Source organism: Cupressus sempervirens, chromosome 2 (genome assembly GCF_028749045.1).
Source record: "Cupressus sempervirens isolate cs-2001-9-10 chromosome 2, ASM2874904v1, whole genome shotgun sequence".
NCBI lineage: Eukaryota > Viridiplantae > Streptophyta > Pinopsida > Cupressales > Cupressaceae > Cupressus > Cupressus sempervirens.
This window is the reverse complement of record NC_143119.1, coordinates 399,097,472-399,114,149: the sequence shown is the minus strand read 5'-3', so window position 1 is coordinate 399,114,149 and position 16,678 is coordinate 399,097,472.

The window sequence follows — 16,678 nt, the reverse complement described above, 5'->3', positions numbered from 1 at the left end:
AGCAAAACGAAAATTATGATCTTCTCGTTGAAGAAGAATAGGGGCATACAAGACAAGTTTCTGTTTGAAATAGCCCCGTTGAGATTGTGGAAGAGTACAAATACTTAGGCATCGATTATACTTGCAGATCAAAAAGGATCCAAGGGCACTAGAAGGCGTTATACTCTTTAAAAACAAGTGCAGGAATGCAGAATTATGGGATTGGATGACTATGAAAAATCTTTTTGGTTTGTTGGTCACTCCAATTATTCTATACGGATGTGAAGTGTGGGGCGGTAGTATGTCCGAACAGAAATGGCAGCAAGTATAAAGAATTCAAAAACACTTCATTACATGCAATCTTAAAGTCAAGACCACAGTTCCGTATGAGATCCTTTTGGCGGAGGTGGGTTCCTTTCCATTAGAAGTCGTCGCATTGGTCCGGATACTAAGCTATTTAAAGAAAACCCAAGGTCTAGAAACGCATCGTTGGCCCAAGTTGGTCATAGAGGAAAAACTTGTGAGGCGAAAAAGCACATGGATGAAGCAAAATGACAAATGGATGCGAAAATGGGATATCAACATCCAAACTTGCCTGGATAACATTAAAGAAATAAAGAAGTTTGTCAATGAAAAATTTTGCAATATTCTGTGGACAAGACACATAGGGCGAAAAAAAACTTATTACATTAAAGAATTTAATCCCACTTCTAGTCATGATGAAAAGGCCTATATAAGAGCACCTATTAACTGAAAAGCAAAAATGTTGATGGCACAAGTTAGAACTAGTTCACATCAGTTGCGATGTGAAACTGGTAAATGGCAAGTTCCAAAGGAAGAGTGGGCAGACAGAACATGTTTATTCTATAATATGGGAACAGTTGAGACAGAGCAGCACTTTGTCAAGGAGTGCTTGGCTTACAATGACATCAGATTTGGTTATACAAAAATGCTATAGAACAAGGACTTGAACTATTTATTCAAGGAAGATCAAGTGAAGAGAACAGCGGATTTGATTATCAAACTTCAAAGAAGGAGAGCCAAGTTAACCAAAACTTTGCATCTAACTAGTTCCGCCCTTGACTCGGGAGGGTGACTGCATGGGTCCCATAGACTACTTTAGTCTAATGGATGTCATTAAAATCTATCATATCATATCATATCCTCCAACAATCGTCTCTGCGCTTAGCAATGGCTAGATCTGCAATGGAGCTTTATGAACTGATGGTACAAATCAAATTTACAGCTTCCCAAGTAAACATTAAAGAAATCGAAATATTATACCACGGAGGTGTAACATCTAGATCGACAAGCAAAAACTACGAGACGGCCCAAAATGGCATGGTATGTATAGCAACTTCCAATTTCCTACTTTTGGACTATATTACTAATGAACTTTGAAAATTTATAATTAATATTATAATATAAATATATATTATTTTATAATATTTATGATAAAATAAAAAATATTAAGAAAATTTTAAACTAGTAAGATATGAAATGTTTCTAAATTTTTAAATATTTTAATCTAAATTGTTATGTAATTCATTTTTCTCTATATATAGTTTTAAAAATAGAATATTTTAATTTTAAAAATTTATTATACGACATTTAAATAAGAAAATTATCACCTTTTAGTGTTGTTTTTTTCTTGATCTATTCCATGCATAAGTATCAATGCATCTAATATTTTTGAGGAAATTTTACAGTTGTGAGAGCAAACAGATTTCATATATTTGGACACAGTGGGCAGGTTTTTTACTCATACATCGCTCGCTTACAACTAATTTTAGGAAAGAAGGATTTGATTTTTATCGTCCCTAGGGGACTAGAGCATGCTCTCTATGTTCTTACATATTGGACTAGGACTTCATACAAGACTCGCGCACTTGAAACTTCATGACTCAAGGATAAGAAGACAAGCCTTATTTATAGCCTTTTTTGGTAGATTCAGTGCCTTATTCTTCACAGGATGAATGACACTTGTCTCTTCTAGAAAGATTCTTATCTTATGAAGGCCAACTCACTAGATAAGATGCCCACTAAAGGGTGGACCCCAACATCTTATCATAAACAAGCAAGTGGTTGACAAACATATAGGACCTGCACATGTGGGTGGTTGTTTTACACCCAAAAGCAGTTATAAGGATTTGATTATTTATCATGGGAATAATAACTCATGTCCTCATTGACGTGGATGGACTTAGGTGTCCTTGAACTAGTAGACAAATCTATTACAAGTTAGTAACACAAACTATAATGATTGTGGTGGTTAACATGGCTAACCACTACCATTAGTTAGAGACAAATCATGATCCCTGGAAGTAATCCTCTGGATAAGGATTAAGTTCCTTCCATATTTTCCAATGGATTTAATGAATGGTATGTACCAATTGTCCTTGGTTTCTGGTCATCCTAGGTTCAAATGTTATGAAATACCAGCCTAGGACCATATCCTAGGTTCATCACAACTAAGAAAATCTACAAAAGTATTGGTAACTCCTGGAATATAATTAATAAGAAGTCAAATGTATCCAAGAATTGTGCCCAATGGAGTAGTCTACCTCTTACCACCGTATTTTTATATTCGTTTTGAAAGAAACCTTTGATATTTTTATATTGAAATCATTTACAAATCTTTTGCTCATCCAAGCAACAACATGAGACTTACAACCTTATTCAAGCTCCTTATGAGCAACTACACTAGAAAAAACAATTAGAAGACCAAGAGTCACAACTTAGAATTCGACAAAGATGTCCCTCTTAGGATTTGAACCAGGGTCTCCACAATGATAACTAATTGCTTCAACCGACTAAACTAAACCCCTTGGACAAACCTTTGATATTTTGCAACTCATATATAAGGGCAATAGGTTTGTCAGCAATAAACATTCAGAATTGTTTAAAAGCATTAAGTATTGCTAACAATTCTTTATGAGTAGAGTGATAACTTAATTCACTCCCTTTAAAATTGTTGGATGCATATCTAACAATTTCCTCATGCCCATCGGGCAATTTTTCTTTTAGAATTGGTCACTAATTGGTTTCACTTCCATTTCTTTCAACAATCTTAGATAAATTTCTTGGGAGTCATAATGGTGGCAGTTCTTGGCATTTTTCCTTGATTCAATTGATTTCTTCATCATGCTTATTTGTCCATGAATTAGGTTTTTTCTTTAATAACTTGTTGAGCAATCTTTTGTCTTCAGCAATATTTTGGTAGAAATTGTTGAAAACAATTATTCAATTGTATATTGTCATTGATGTTACACAAATGTCAAGCTTTAACCAAGGACAATTAGTTGAAGTCGAGCTCAGTCAGGCACCAAAGGAGATTCTAGTATCAGTCGAGCATAAGTTAGTATTAACCGAGCTTGGTTGTTCATCGAAGAAGTTAGTTTTAACTGAGTTTTGTCAATCATCGAAGGATTTCAGTATTGACCAAGTGACTCATCTTAGTGTTAGCCAACTTTTAGTAGGTTACACTTTGTAATTTATTGGTTAATACAAGCCAACCAAATAGATTTTAAATGTTTGTATGGAAGGGTATTCAAGCTAACTTGACACTAAGTATCATATATATGCAAGGTCAATTTGTGGATTGAATTAAGCATTTTTGGAACAATGTGAGAGAAGCAAAATGAGAAGGATATATGATTAAGGACAAAGTATCTGAGTTCAAAGACTAAGCTGCAAAGGATATTCTAATCAAGAAGGATCTAGAGGTCAAGCCAGAATACCAATTTAAATCTACAAAGTTAGTTGCTTCAACAATCAAGTCAATCATTGTTGATTTCTAACCATTTTAGCAGTAAAGAAATCTCTTAACAAAGTTGGCTTAGCAGTCATTTTGTAAATCCTCTAACAAGGTAGCATTTCTAGATTGAAGTGTTTGAAGACTTCTAACAAGGACACTCCTAATGCGGTGATTCAAATCCTCTAAAAAGGTCACACTTAACCATGTGTTTAGTAACCTTCAATAGGGTTGGCTCCTAACAAGGCTCACTTCAGAAGAGTGAAAACTTGTAACTAGTTGCATTGGCAGTTTTCCCAAATTGGGTTTCCACATTAAATCTCGGTGTCTCATGTGTTCATGTTATTTTCTTTATGGTCTATGTTTATGCAACTAAGTTACTAAAGGTTAATACAAATTAATATTACAAGATTGTTTTGTTACCCTAGTTACAGTGAATATCTAGTTCTAACCGAACAGAGCAAGGATTTGGTTTATTAAGTAAAAGTTTGTGTTGACATCTAATGGATTTGGATTTGTTTTTATGGTAACTGATTCACTGCTCCCCTCTCAGTTACTCCTCTTACATTTCTAATAATTGGTATCAGAGCAATTGGTGCATGCAGGAAAAGGTTTTAAGGACCTTAGCCAAAGATCAAGATGTCTTACAGAAGGGAGATTCCTAAACTCAATAGAGAAAAATTCTTAGCATGGTAGGAGTTGATGAAGCTTCATACATCAAGCATTAGTAATGTTGGTGTATTCTACCTAGAGAACAAATATGTGCCACCACCCAAGCCTATGACAGTAGAGCAAATAAAAGAAGCAAAGGATCACAATATTATGATTTCTTTGAACTACTCAAAATTTGATGAATTCAAGGATTGTCCTATTGTATTTGAAATGTGGGAAAAGATAAAGAAAGTCTTTAGAGGTGACAAAAATGTGCAGAGAGTTAAGGCAGAAAGTTTTAAAGGAAAGTTTGATTGATTGAAAATGAAAGAAGGTGAGAACATCACCAATATAGTGAAAGGGTCAAATAAAGTGTAAGTGTAATAAAAGTTGCAAGAGGTCAAATTGATGATGAGACAGTAATCAGCAAGATACTAAGAACTCTTCTTTCTATTTATGCAATTAGAGTTTCAGCTATTCAAGAGATAAGATGCAATCAAATATATGACTTAACCCTAGACACTCTTGTGGGAAGATTGGCTACTTTTGAGTTGGATAACTTTGATAATTATGCTCCTTCTTCTAACAATCTTGAATTTGCATTTAAAGAAAAACTAATTCTTCATAGATGAGGAGGGAACTCAAAAGGTAAACAAGTTGTTAGTAAAGATGAAGATGATTTAGATGAAGATCTTGAGGTAATTGAAGCTCTACTAGCAAAAAGAGCAGCAAGAGGAAAAGGAAAATTTAGAGGAAAGATTCCATTAATCTGTTTCTCATGTGAGGAAGTCGGCCACGTTGCAACAAGGTGTCCAAACAAGGAAGATAAAGAAGAAAATAAGTTCAACAAGTTCAAAGGAAAGAAAGACTTCAAAACCTACAAGGACTTCAAAGGCAAAGGTAAGAAATCATGTTACATTGTAAAAGATTTTGATAATGATGATGATGATGATGAAGTAACTTATATTGCTGCTAAAGATGAATCTAATGATGAGGAAAATGAAAAGATGGCACTTATCTCTCATGTTAGAAAAATTGATACATGGATCATAGACAGTGGTTGTTCTCATCGCATGACCGGTGATAAAACTAAATTTGAACACTTGGAACACTATGATGGTGGAAGTGTTACATTTGAAAACAATGACCCATGTTATGTTAAAGGAAAAGGAATCATAGCATTAACTGATGTAATAAAATGTGAGAATGTCTATTGGGTTGAAGGATTAAGACATAATCTCCTTAGTGTAGATTAGTTGAATAATATAGGATACAAGGTTGAATTCATGAATGGAAAAGCTAAACTATTGGATGGAAAAGGAAAACTAGTTGGAACTCACAATTAGACAAAAGGAAACCTGTTCTACCTAGATCTGAATGAAATTTCTTATTTGTTAGCTCAAGTTGAAGAAAGTTGGCTATGGCATAAAAGAATGTGTCATGTTAACTTTGATAACCTGATTCCCATAAGCAAGAACAATAGAGTAAGAGGCATTCCTTATCTAAAGAAATATGAGGCGGGCATGTGCAAACACTTTCAAATTGGTAAAACGAGAAAAAGAAGTTTCAAGAGTAAGTCTTACAATTCTGAAGAAGTGTTGGAACTAGTTCACACTAATCTTTTTGTGGGCCAATTGGTTTAGAAATCTACTGTGGAGATGTATATTTCATTATATTTGTTGATGATTATTCCATAATGATGACTGTAATGTTTTTAAAGGACAAGTTTGATGCTTTTCAAAAGTTCAAATGGTATTTGGCTATAGTTGAGAAAGAAATAAGGAAGAATATGAAATGTCTGAGATCAAATAGAGGAGGAGAATTCATCTCCAATGAATTCAATAAGCTCAACAATAAAAGAGGAATTAAAAGATAAGTATCAACACCTAGGACTCCATAGAAGAAAGGAATAACAGAGAGAAGAAATAGATCCATCATGGAATGTACAAGGACATTATTGATAGAGAAGAATGTTGCACCAAAATATTGGAGAGAAGAAATATGCACAACAGTTCATACACTGAATTGAGTTCAATTGAAGAAAGGTATAAACAAAACACCTTATGAGTTATGGTATGGTTACAAACCCAATGTTTGTTATCTTAGAGTATTTGGAAGCAACTGTTCTATCCTAAAAGATGTAAGGAAAGGAAAATTTGATGTAAACAGTGATAAAGCAATAATCCTAGAGTACTCTAATAAAAGCAAAGCATACAAATGTCTGAATCTTTCTACTCACAAAGTCATAGAAAGTGCACATGTGAAAATTGATGAGTTTGTAGAAATAAGTGATGAATAAAGTAGCAAAGAGCCTGAAGATTATAGAAGATTTGTATATTATGAAGAAGAACCTAAAACCTTACTTGAGAAGGTTGAATCTATCCAGTAACCAAGTGTGCTTAGCAATTCACTGGCACTTCAGCATGAGTCACAGGAAAAAGGTACTTAAGTCACAGTTAGTTCAACCCGAGTTGCAGTCTCAGGTAGTGCAACCCAAGTCACAAGCAGTACAACTTGAGTTATAGCTAGGTTAGCCCAAGGAACCCGAGCAAAAGGATGAAGATCTTGAAGAACCAAATGATCCAAGTACAAAATCAAGTAATAAAGATCTAAGGCTTGCAAAATTCATTAGAAGGCATCATACACCTGACTAAATAATTGGAGGAGAAACAAAAGGCATATTGTCAAAAAAAAATTAAAAGGAAAATGTTTACTTAGTGAATTTGAGCCTAGATCTGTAAAAAATGCTTTAGAAAATGAAAGTTGGATAGAAGCTATGAATGAAAAAATTAAGAAAATAAAAAAGAATACAACCTAGTCTCTTGTTCTTAGACCCAGGGATAAAAATGTGATTGGTACAAAATGGATATTCAGAAATAAGATGAATGAGAAAGGAGAAGTAACAAGAAATAAGGTAAGACTTGTATGCAATGGTTATGCTCAAGAAGAAGTTATTGATTATGGGGAAACATTTTCCCCTGTTGCAAGACTTGAAGGAGTCAGAACACTTCTAGCATATGCAACACAAAAGGGATTCAAAGTATATCAAATTGATGTTAAATCAACTTTCTTGAATGGAGTCTTGGAGGAAGAAGTCTACATTGAACAGCCTAAAGGTTTCATTGATCCAAACCAAAGAAATATGGTATATAAACTTCATAAATCCCTATATGGATTAAAGCAAGCTCCTAGAGCATGGTATGAAAGACTTCATGGATATCTAGTAAAAATTGGTTTTAAAAAGACAAATAATAATAGCAATTTGTGTATCAAGGAAGGACCACAAGACAAGATATTGCTTGCAAAAATAGTTGTAAATGATATCTTATTTATAGGTTATGATAACTTATGTAAATAATTCTCTAAAGAAATGAGGAGAGAATTTGAAATGTCTATATTTGGAGAAATCTTTTTTTGCTGGTCTACAAGTTAATCAAATGAAGGATGGGATATTCATCACTCAATCAAAATACATCAGGGAAACATTGAAAGTATTTGGAATGAAAGATTCCAAGCCAATTGGGACACCTATGTCTACTGGACATAAGCTCTCAAAGAATGATGATTCAAAGGAGGTAAACCAAACTACTTATAGATCAATGATCGAAAAACTTCAGTATGTGGTTCACAAGACCTGATATTGTATTGGTAGTTAGCATAGTTGCAATATTTTCTACTAATCCTAAATAAAATCACATGATGACAATCAACAGAACTAGCCTTTACTAATGCAAATTGGGCAGGAAGCATTGATGATAAAAAAAGTACTAGTGGAGGAGCATTCTTTCTTAGAAAGAGGCTAGTGTCTTAGACAAGAAAGAAATAAAAGTGTATTTCTCAATCCACAAGAGAAGTAGAATATATTGTTGCAACTATTAATTGTTCTAACATAATGTGGATCAAGCAGTTGATGTCAGGAATGATGGAAAAAATCAAGGAACCAATGGTTATCTATTGTGTTAACACAAGTGCAATCAATATATCCAAAAGTCCAGTAATGCACTCAAAGAAAAAATACATTGCAATCAAATATCATTTCCTAAGGGAATTGGTTCAAGACAAAGAGGTGAGATTGGAATATGTGAACACCAAGTAGTAGGTTGTAGACATATTTACCAAGCCATTACCTAAGAATGCATTTTTGTATCTAAGAGGTAAGCTAGGGGTCATTCCCCTATATGATGTTCACTAGAGTATAGATTAGTGATGCATCAATTGAGCTTCATTGAAGAACTATCAAAGTTAAATTTTAGGATAACTGACAAGTTAAATTTTAATATGGGTTAGTTCTATTATAGTGCCCATGATTAGTGCTATTGTGATACAAGTTATTAACCTTTTTAATAATGTAATCCCTCCCCCCCCTCTCTCTCTCTCTAACTACATCCATTAATATCTCCCCCCACTATCTAAATATACCCTTTCTCTCTATAGTCTCTAGTAATGCCCCCTAATCTGTCTCTCTAATCTCTAGATACACCCACTTATCTCTCCGACCCTACTTTCTAGATACTCCTCCTACTCTCTCTCCCCCTTTATGCTCTCTCTCTCTCTCTCTCTCTCTCTCTCTCTCTCTCTCTCTCTCTCTCTCTCTCTCTCTCTCTCTGTGCTTGCTCTCTAGATACACCTCATAATCTCCTTTTCTCTCTCTCTCTCTCTACATAAAACATGCCTCTATAAGAAACATAATATTAGCTCCTTCTTTTCTACAGGTATGCTCTCTCTCTCTCTCTGGGTGTGTGTATATACATATTATCACTTATAAAAAATATAATATTATTTCGAATTACTTGTACATATAGGGTTAGGCTAAGGTATATAATTTACTAAATGATTAGTACAATCATATATGGAGTAAGAGTTAAAGTTAGGATCCAAGGTTTACAATTTCATTTATATGACACTCGGTGTTATGGTTAGGGTTAATAAGTGGTTAAATGTTACACTAAAATAAGGGACAGGGTTAAGGGAAGTATGAGATTTAGGTGTAGTGTTGGAGTATTTGGAGTACAACTATGGTAAAATTTGAGATATGTGTTATACAAATGACTCGAATAGTGGAAAAATTAATTCATGAAAGGGAAGTTATAAGTCCCAACATAGCAATTCAGATGATGTTAAAAGTGGGAAAGAATATATAAGAGTCAATTTTATGAAAATTATTTCTCCATGATGATGTGAGAACATTATATATTGTTGAATTTTTAATAATGCTAATGCAATTTTTATTGCAATGATTAAGAATTTTAATAAATAAATCTCCCTATCATTAAGAAATCTATTTAGACTTATGATTTTCTTTCTTAATTAATATATTTAGTAGCCACATCCATTGAAGAAATTTTTCATACAACAATAAATTTATTTTGTCTTGTTCTCTTCTCCATGAAAGTTACATTGAACAATGGGGAAATAAAATTGCCAATACAAATAATTAGAAGTAAAAATTTGAAACCGGAGACAAGAATGAACTATATACAAAAAATATATCTGTGATGGTGTAAATACATGTCACATTCTTCAATGATTAGGATTCTTTTGTGACCTTTATTTGAACAATGATTGTGAAATACTTCTTTCATCATTGACGGAAACCCATCCACTTTTGTAGATGTGTCACACAGAAATTTTTATGCATCTTCCATATGCATTTCTTCCATTTCCTCAACATAGTCAATTCGAAATATTGCTTCTCTACAACTTTAATTATAGTTGTGTGCGCCTCTTTAATTATTTGTAGGCATTTGTCAAACTCAATCTCGAAGAAATCATTTGAGATCATTGAAGTAGTTAGGCTCTAGTATCCAATAATGTTTGATTCTCTATTCGAGGTATCCATAACTCAAATAGTAACCTGCAAACTTATAAACACAAATCAACATATGGAAATAATCATAATGAAAAAGTATTAATAGTTAACATAAATTCTTTCAAATGAATAATGTTCAAAATAACATAAATAAAAATCAAAACTATTTCAAATGAAATAGTTAGATTGTAATGTTTGAAATATGGTGGCATTGTCTTCCACTTTTCAAACATTACAAACATAAATATTAGTAAAAATCTATATATAGTATGAAAAATATTTAAATAAAACACATATATAATCTAATTAAATAATGACAAAATATAAACTAAATATATGATTCGTTTATTTTAAGTTAATCACTAACTTTAATAAAATACAAATTTTATTGATAAGGTGACCTTCTTGTCCACATCAACGATTAAATTTAATTATGAAACATTTAAAATATAAATATTTTGAAACATGCAAATATAAAACTATTATGAAACATACAAATCTAAAACATGGAAACCAAAAGTATTTTGAAATATGCAAATTTAAAACTAATGTAAAACATGGAAATGTAAAACTAAATTGAAACATGCACATTAAAAATCTGCAAAAGAAATGTATTACCAAATATCTAAATCAAATAGTTTTTGAATCCTAAATCTAAATCAAACATACAAGGCTAAACTATATGGAAGTTTAATCTACTCCTATTCAAAAACTCTAATTGCTCCAATAATCTCCATCTCTTCCTCCCTGCAAAAACACAAAATGAAAATGAAATGAGGAGCATTTGTTTTATAATTTATGAGAGAACCCTCATATCCCCCAATAGATGTCTTCTGACATTCCACGAATTTGTTTCAAATTCCCCCACTCCTTACAAAAAAAAAACATAAATGTGCATGCAAAAATATATTTAACAAAAAGAAAATGTTTTATATTAAAAATTTTAATTAAGTTATTTCAGCCCTATTTTCTTGGGTTCTATTTTTTTGGCCTTATTTTTTCAGGTCCTATTATTTTGACATCCATCTGGCTTAATATTATTTTGGCTAGCTATTATTTCGAGAATTTTATTTTATTTTATAATTCAATAATGATAAAATATATACTAAATATATGATTTATCTACTTTAAATAAATCATTAACTTTAATAAAATATAAATTGTATTGATATGGTGGCATTCTCATCCAGATTAATGATAAAATTATGCTTTGAAACATGAAAATATAAATACTTAGAAACATGCAAATGTAAAACTATTGTGAAACATTCAAATCTAAAACATGCAAACCAAAACTATTTTGAAATATGCAAATCTAAAACTAATATGAAACATGCAAATATAAAACTAATTTGAAACATGCACTTTTAAAATATGTAAATGAAAAGCATTATAAAATATATAAATCAAATAGATTTTGAATACAAATCTAAATCTAAATCAAACATGCAAGACTAAACTATTAAATGCAAGGCTAAATAGTTATGAATAGAATTCTAAATCTAAATGAAATTAATTGAAATTGAAATCTAAATCAAAGTAGAATATTATAACTAATTTTGAATTTCAATTTACATCTACATCTAAATCTAAATGAAAATGTAAATAAAAAATAGAAATCTCACCTGCAAAAATGTTACTCCAAAACTTCAATATACTCCTATTCAAAAACTCCAATCTAATCCTCCAATAACCTCCACCTCTTCCTTCGTGCAAAAACATAAAATGAAAATGACATGAGGAGCCTTGATTTTATAACTTCTGAGAGGCTCCTCATATCCTCCAACAGGCGTCTCTTCACATTCTACGAATTTGTTTCAAATTCCCCCACTCCCCACAAAAAAAAGCATGAATGTGCATGCAAAATTATATTTAACAAAAAAAAATCATATTGAAATTATTTCACCCCTTTTTTTTGGGCCCTATTTTTTCGGGTCTTACTTTTTTGAGCCCTACTTTTTCGGGCCCTATTATTTCGGCCCTATTATTTCGGCCTCCATTTGGCTTCCTATTATTTCAGCCAGCTATTATTTCGAGAATTCTTTTTTAATATTTAATTTGAAAGTTTGTAACTACTCCCAATTCTTTTTTATTGACGAAAAATCTTTTTTGGCATATTCTCGTGCTGGGTATTTGTGCTGTGATTGTATAGAATGCCTCTCAGCGTAACAAATGTCAAGCTTTACCGAGCACAGTTAGTGTAAGTCGAGCTCAGTTGGGCACCAAAGGATATTTTAGTATCAACTGAGTAGAAGTTAATATTAACTAAGCTTGGTCAGTCATTGAAGCAATTAGTGTTAACCAAGTTTGGTCGATCATTGAAGGATTTTAGCATTGATTGAGTAACTCATCTTAGTGTTAGTTGACTTTCTCCAGGTTACACTTTGTGATTTATTGGTTAATACGAGCTAACCAAATATATGTTAAATGTTTGTATGGAAGGTTATTCAAGCCGACTTGACATTAAGTATCATATATATGCAAGGTCAAGTTGTGGATTGAATTAAGCATTTTTAGAAAAATGTGAGAGAAGTGAAATGAGAAGGATATATGATTAAGGATAGAGCATCTAAGTTCAAAGACTAAGCTAGAAAGTATATTCTGATTGGGAAGGATCTAGCGCTCAAGCCAGAATATGGATCTAAATTTGCAAAGTTAGTTGCTTCAATAATAAGGTCAATCATTGTTTCTTTCTAACCATTGTAGCAGTAAAGAGATCTCTTGACAGAGTTGGCTTAACAATCATTTTGTAGATCCTCTAACAAGGTGAAATTTCTAGATTGAAGTGTCTGAATACCTCTAATAAGGCCACTTTTATTAAGGTGATTCAAATCCTCTAATAGGGTCACACTTAACCATATTTTTTCTAACCTTCAATAGGGTTGACTCCTAATAGGGCTCACTTCAAAAGAGTGAAAAGTTGTAACTAGTTGCATTAGTGGTTTTCCCATATTGGGTTTCCACATTAAATGTTGGTGTCTCATGTGTTCATGTTATTTGCTTTATGGTTCATGTTTCTGCAACTAAGTTACCAAAGGTTAATACACATTAATATTACAAGAGTGCTTTGTTAACCAAGTTACAGTGAATATCTAGTTCTACTGGAGCAGAGCAATGATTTGGTTTATTAAGTAAAAGTTTGTGTTGACATCTAAGGGATTTGGATTTGTTTTTGTGGTAATTGATTCACCCTTCCCCTTACAATTACTCCTCTTATATTTCCAACATAAACTTGCAATATAGTTAACAAGTTCAAGGAAGCCTTGTAATTCCTTAATAGTAGTAACTAGTGTTGATGAGATTCTTTGAAGAATATATTCTTATAATTTTATTTTTTCCCTTAGGAGAAGCTTGATGCCAACAAATATGATCACTTCTTGGAAAAAGTGGCACTTGTTAGAATCGAGGAGAAGTCCATGCTTTAGATAAAGGGAAAGGAAACCTCATAGATGTTGGAGATGGTTTTTATGACATTGACTGAACACAAGGATGCCATTTGTGTAAGGTAGAATAAACTTTGAATAAGGATGGAAAATGGTATGCATGTGGTATCAAAAGATAGAAGGAGTGGTCATTCCACTCATATAGATGTTGAGGTACAGTGAATGTTGTTTTATAGACGTCAACTTGATGTACAAAAATTTGCCAAAACCCTTTAGTTAAATCAAACTTGGAATAAATATTTGTGCCCTATAAGGTTCACCAAATAGGATCTTTTCTAGGTAGGGGGTGTTGATTATCAAGTAAACATTCATTTAGTGATTTATAATTAATTATTAGCCTTTTCTCGGGATACTTGTTGTCGAGTTCATCCTTTTTAGGTACATACATAGCCTAACATGCGAAGGATGATTGAGATGTAGAAATTAAACCCTTCTAAAGTAGTACAATGGTTTCTTTTTTAGCTAATTTAGCCTCTTGTTTGCTAAGAAAAAATAGTTGGCTTTTTCTTTTGGGGTTATTTATCTTCCTTCAACATTCCTTTTTAAGGGAAGTCTAGCTTCTAGGTTTCTCTGTACTTAGGCCAGGTCTTTAGATATGATCTTTTCTTTGAATTCTTTTTGTAATTGTTAGAATTCCTTGTGTTATTGGTCTACTTGTTTTGTGAAACAAACTATATTATCCATTTTCTTCGGAGTAGGTGTAGGCTTGGTTTTTATAGTTACTTCTTTGGGTTGATGTAGTCGCTCAAAGGTATGACCATTGTGTTTAATGTGATTTCCATGCAATTCAATTAGTTGTCAATTGTTGATACCTTCACTTCCAAGCTAGCAATCATACATGTCTATTTCTTAATTTACAAATTGAAGATAGTGGATGGTTATGTTAGGGAACTAGACAAGAGAAAAATAGACAAGAGAAGAAGAATCACATGTACCAGCAAATATCATCTTGGTGTCAAAAGGTTGCCATTTATTTGTATGAAAGCAATTATATCTAGCTAGATTTAAATTTAAACCGATGTCTAGCAACACATGTAGAATATATATTATATGCCTTGGGAAATGTATTGTCAAGTTTATACTATGACATGGAGTGGATGTAATTATAGAACAAGATTTCTCTTTTGATGACTCAGGAGGATCATTACCTTTTTTCTTGAAGTTTTGGAATGTATTCTAATAGTTTAACTTCTTGTTCTAATAATTCTGGAGAAATTTTTCGACTCTTTTCTCTTTCTTCTCTTTCTTGCAAGTTGTCTAATTCTATAGAGGTTGCAAATAGATTTTTTCTTAAAAAGTTCATTCTTTCTTGATGCCTTGTTTTTTTGGGTCAAGATGTCCACAAAATTAAACAACATGTTGAAAAAATTCTTGTTGTTGAATCTCCCTTTTTTGAGAGGATTCTAAAGGAGTTTCCTTTGGGGAAATCAAAGAATTCTTCTTCTGCATTAGGGAAGTTATCCCTAATAGTTAATCATAAAGATGAGGTTTTCTTGGTGACTAAATTGTCCTCTTTTGTTTTCCTTGTTCGTGGATAAGGGTTTCAAGTTCTCTCTTTTGAGGCATTAAATTACTTAGCTTAATCTTAGCACTTTTCCATTGGTCTTCAAATTAACATCATTTCAGCCAAATTTTCTTTTGTTTAACTTATGTGATCCTCTATTTATCTAAATTATCATTTAGGATATTCAAAATATGCATTAGACATCATTCTATAGATAAGAGACATCCTAGTGTCACTAGATTTAGTCAATTCTGCAAAATGAATATTTTATTCATCCTCTAACTCTTCAAAAAATGGGATATCTTCTTAAGATGAAGGTCCATCATTAATATGTTTATAATGTTCCTCATTACTAATCCCTAAATCTTTTGTGACTCTCTTAATTTTTGCTTTGCCCTTAAGTTTTGATTTGACTAGACATTTATTCGCATAATGATCTCCCTCGCAAATATAGCAAGTGAGAGCCCAATTCTTTTTCCATTTGAAGGATTTGTAATCCTTTCAACAAAAATATCCTTCTTTTTTCTTGAATGATTTCCTTTTATTATTATTATATGTGCATTAATTACCTTTTCCACATTTACACCTTTTGGAATACTTCTTTCTCTTGTAATTACTCTTATGCAAGTAACAACCATAATCTAGTGTCAATTTTTTTTCTTGAATGATTTCCTTTTTTTATTATTATATGTGCATTAGTTACCTTTTCCACATTTACACCTTTTGGAATACTTCTTTCTCTTGTAATTACTCTTATGCGAGTAACAACCATAATCTAGTGTCAAACTTTTACAAGTCACTTTAGTGATTACGAGAGAAACTTATTTTTCTTTCTTTCTTTCCTTTTTCTTTCTATACGATTCTTCATTAATTTATTCAATGAAGTTCACTAACTGTGGGAGATTTATGTTGTCACATTTTTTATCTTGTGCCACAAGAGATTGCAATACCTTGTGTATGTAAAAGCTTTCAACTTCTGGGAAGCCCTATAGGAAAGTGGTATACATGTGTTCATAATCTAAACTGTGACCTGACTGATAGAAGTTAAAATATCGATCATCAAAATATTTATTTATTTTGGTAAGGTCACAACACTTGCCTTTCAAAAATATCTTATAACACATGTTTTCTAGTTGCCTAACATCTCCAACAAAAAGGTTGACTAACTGATTAGAAAGATCAGATTTCCACAATCCATGATAGTTAGGATGCTTAGCTTCTGGATTAGATCATGTTGAGATTTTTACCATCAATGTTTCAAATCACACTACATGATCCATCATCAAGATGAGAGAGCAAGAGATGTAAAACAATGTAAGTTGCAGATTTTGCATAAACTCACAAGATAAAGGGACCAAGAAAATAGGGATTGCACATACCCCAAAGCTAGAAAAAAAAATAAAAAATAAAAATATATATATATATATATATATATTCCTACATATATATGAATATTTGTATGTATATATATATGTGTGTGTGTGTGTGTGTGTGTATATATACATATATTTATGTATATATGTATGTGTATATATATA